The following is a 3,703-nucleotide window of genomic DNA, read 5'->3' as shown; positions in this document are numbered from 1 at the left end:
GAGAGAGGAAAGAGAGAGAGAGAAAAAAAAGAGAGAGAGGAGAGAGAGATAAGAGATAGAGAGAGAAGAGAGAGAGAGAGAGAGAGAGAGAGAGAGAGAGAAGAGAGAGAGAGGAGAGAGAGAGAGAGAGGGAGAGAGAGAGGAGAGAGAGAGAGAGAGAGGGCGAAAGAGAGATGAGAGAGAAGAGAGAGAGAGAGAGAGAGAGAGAGAGAGAGAGAGAGAGGGAAGAGAGAGAGAGAGAAGAGAGAGAGAGAGAAGAGAGAGAGAGAGAGAAATTAATTGGGAGAGAGAGAGAGAGAAGAGAGAAGAGAAGAGAAAGAGAGGATAGAGAGATAGGAGAGAAGAGAGAGAGAAGGTGAGAGAGAGAGAAAGAAAGAGAGAGTGAGAGAGAGAGACCAGAAGGAGAGAGAGTAAGATGTGGAGAGGAGAAAGAGAGAAGGAGAGAGCTAGAGAAGGAGAGAGAGTAGAGAGAGATGATCAAAGAGAGAGATGGAGAGATTGAGAGAAGAGAGAGAGAGAGAGAGACGAGAGAGCGGCGAGAGAGAGAGACGATAGAGAGAGAGAGAGAGAGAGACAGAGAGAGAGAGAAGGAGAAAGAGAAAAAGAGAAGGAGAGAAAGAGAGAAGGAGAGAGAGAGAAGCAGAAGAGATAGTGAGAGACGAGAGCGCTGCTCGCTCAGCGAGAGAGGAGAGAGAGAAGGAGAAAGCAGAGAAGCCGGAGAGAGAGGTAGAAGGAGAGATGAGAGAGCGAGATGAAAAGAGAGAGAAAGAGAGATGGATTGAGAGAGAGAGATGCAGAGACAGACAGAGATAGGAAGAGAGAGAGAGAGAGACTGATAGAGAGGAGAGAGAGAGAGAATGACAGAGAGGAGAGAAAGAGAGAGAGATAGAGAGAAAGAGAGAGAGAGAGAGAGAGAGAGAGGGAAGTAGGGAGAGAGAGAGAGAGAGAATTAGATAGAGAGAGAGAAGGGAGAGAGAGAGAGAGGGAGAAGGAGATCTAGAGAGGTTATGATGAGCGAAAGAGAGCTAGCGAGGAGAGAGAGGCAGAGAAAGAAAGAGAGAGAGGAAACAAGAGCAGAGAGAGAGAGAGAGAGAGAGAGAAGGTAGCAGACAAGAACGAGAGAGAAGAGAGAGAGAGAGAGAAGAGAGAGAAAGGATGCGAGCTCGCAGAGACGACGAGAGTAGAGAGGCTAGAGAGGAGAGAGAGAGAGAGAGAAGAGAGAAAGAGAGAGAGAGAGAGAGGGCGAAAGATGAGAGAAAGATGAGAGAAGAGAAAGAGAGAGAGTGAAAGAATAGGAGCGCGAGAAAGTGAGAGAGAGAGCAGAGAGAGACGTAGAGAGGAGATAAAGAGAAGGAGAGAGAGAGGAGAGTGAGGAGAGATAGAGATAGAGAAAGAGAGAGAGAGAGAGAGCTTGGAGAGAGAGAAAGAAGGGACAGAAGAGGAGTGAGAGAAGGGTGAGAGAGAGAGAAAGGAGAGAGAGAGAGAGATGAGAGAGATGGTTGAGATGGAGAGACGAGCGAGGAGAGATAAAGATAGCCAAATCCTGGATGTCGACTTAACTTAAGACTAAAATATGGCAGAGTAATTGGAGGTCTGTCAGGAAGGGTCTTGCAATAGATGAAAAATTACAAAAATTCCTAAGCTAAATCAACGAAAAATAAGTTTGCAAATAGAAATAACAATCATGTATAGCCCCTTGTTTTAAATCTAAAAGGAAGACGGAAGCAGCAGTAGTCATGGCATTGAATCAATGTAGTCTGCCGGGTAGTGATATGTGTTATTATAATTTGTTGTTTAATTGCTTTAATTTTGAGTTTTCGTTTTACATAAAATCTACCAAAGTATATTATATATTATAGATTTATTTATAGATATATATTATATATATATATCGATATAGTATTTAATATCATATATATATATTATTTAATATATTATATATATATTATGATATATATATATTATGGATAGATATATCATATATTTTATATATATATATATTATATATATGATATGATATATAATATATAGATAGATAGCTAGGTAGATATTTATGTGTGTGTGTGTGCGCGGTGTGTGTGGTGTGTGTGTGTGTGATGTGGGTAGGGTGTACGGTGTGTGTGTGTGGGTGGTGTTGTGTGTGAGTGTGTATATATATATATATTATATATATATATGTTATATATTATATTATATATCATATATAATATAGATATATAATATATATATATTAGTTATTATATATATATTTATTATTTTATATATATTGTATATATACATATTTAATATATATATATTAGCAGATATTATATATATATATATATATAATATGTATAATCATTATATGTGTCATACATATTATATATATACTTATATATAGTATATTATATATAGATAACATATATATATAGTATATATGTGTGTGTGGTATTTATTTGTATATATTTATATTTAATTTATAGGTATATATATTAGATAGAATTTATATATTATAATCTATGTGCATACATATATAATGAATATTATATTATATATTTATTGATCTCTCTCTTATATATATATATATTTTTTATAGAGAGAATATGTTTTGATATAAATATATATTATATTTATCTCTATATATATTTTTATATTTACTTTATATATATAAAGATATTGAGTGTTTTTTTATTATTTTATATATTCTTATATACATACATCTGTAATATACATATATTCACACAACACACACCCCCACCACACACATACATATATATTTATATATTATATATCTATTATATATCTATATATATATATACTATATATATATAATATTATATATCTATATAAAAAATATATATATAGCACACACACCACACAACATATAATATAAACAATAAACTAAACATTATAATTAAATAAATATATATATATCATATATTATATATATATATATATATTATGTATATATTATATGTATTATATAATATACATATATATATATATATATATAAAAATATATAAAATATTATATCCCCACACACACACACACCAACACACACACACACACCACACATATATCACTATATCTATCTAAATATATAAATAAATCTATATACTATCTATCTATCTAAATAATAAATCTCTGTATCTATACATCAACACACCCACACACACCCCCACACCCACCACACACATCATTCTATATATATCATATAATAAATATATTTATAACTACAATTATATCTATCTAAATTATATCTCAATACACTCACACCCACACACACACACACACACAAATATATATATCAACTATACATATAAATCTAAAATATAACAACTAAAATAATTATAAATATATCTCTGTATATATCAATTAATCTAAATTAAATCTCTACAATGTAAATACATTAATCTAAATTTATTCTTAAAAATATCAAAATCATATATAAATATAAATATATATCAACCCCACCACCCCACCCCCCCCCACACACACAACTCACACAAAAAACAAACACACACACACACAACCACAACCCACACACAACATACACACACACACGAACAACACACACAACAAACACAAACACACACATCCCCCCCCCCCCCCCCCCCCCCCACACACACCCCCACCCTAACGTCGTATGTTATCTGACCACTGTCCCTCCACAAACCATACTCACAAAACAACAAACAAAACACAAACACACACACACACAAC

Source organism: Penaeus japonicus, unplaced genomic scaffold, assembly GCF_977035675.1.
Source record: "Penaeus japonicus unplaced genomic scaffold, GWHDUDI00000001_assembly GWHDUDI00000024, whole genome shotgun sequence".
Classification (NCBI taxonomy): Eukaryota; Metazoa; Arthropoda; class Malacostraca; order Decapoda; family Penaeidae; genus Penaeus; species Penaeus japonicus.
Note: the sequence above shows the minus strand (reverse complement) of the source record.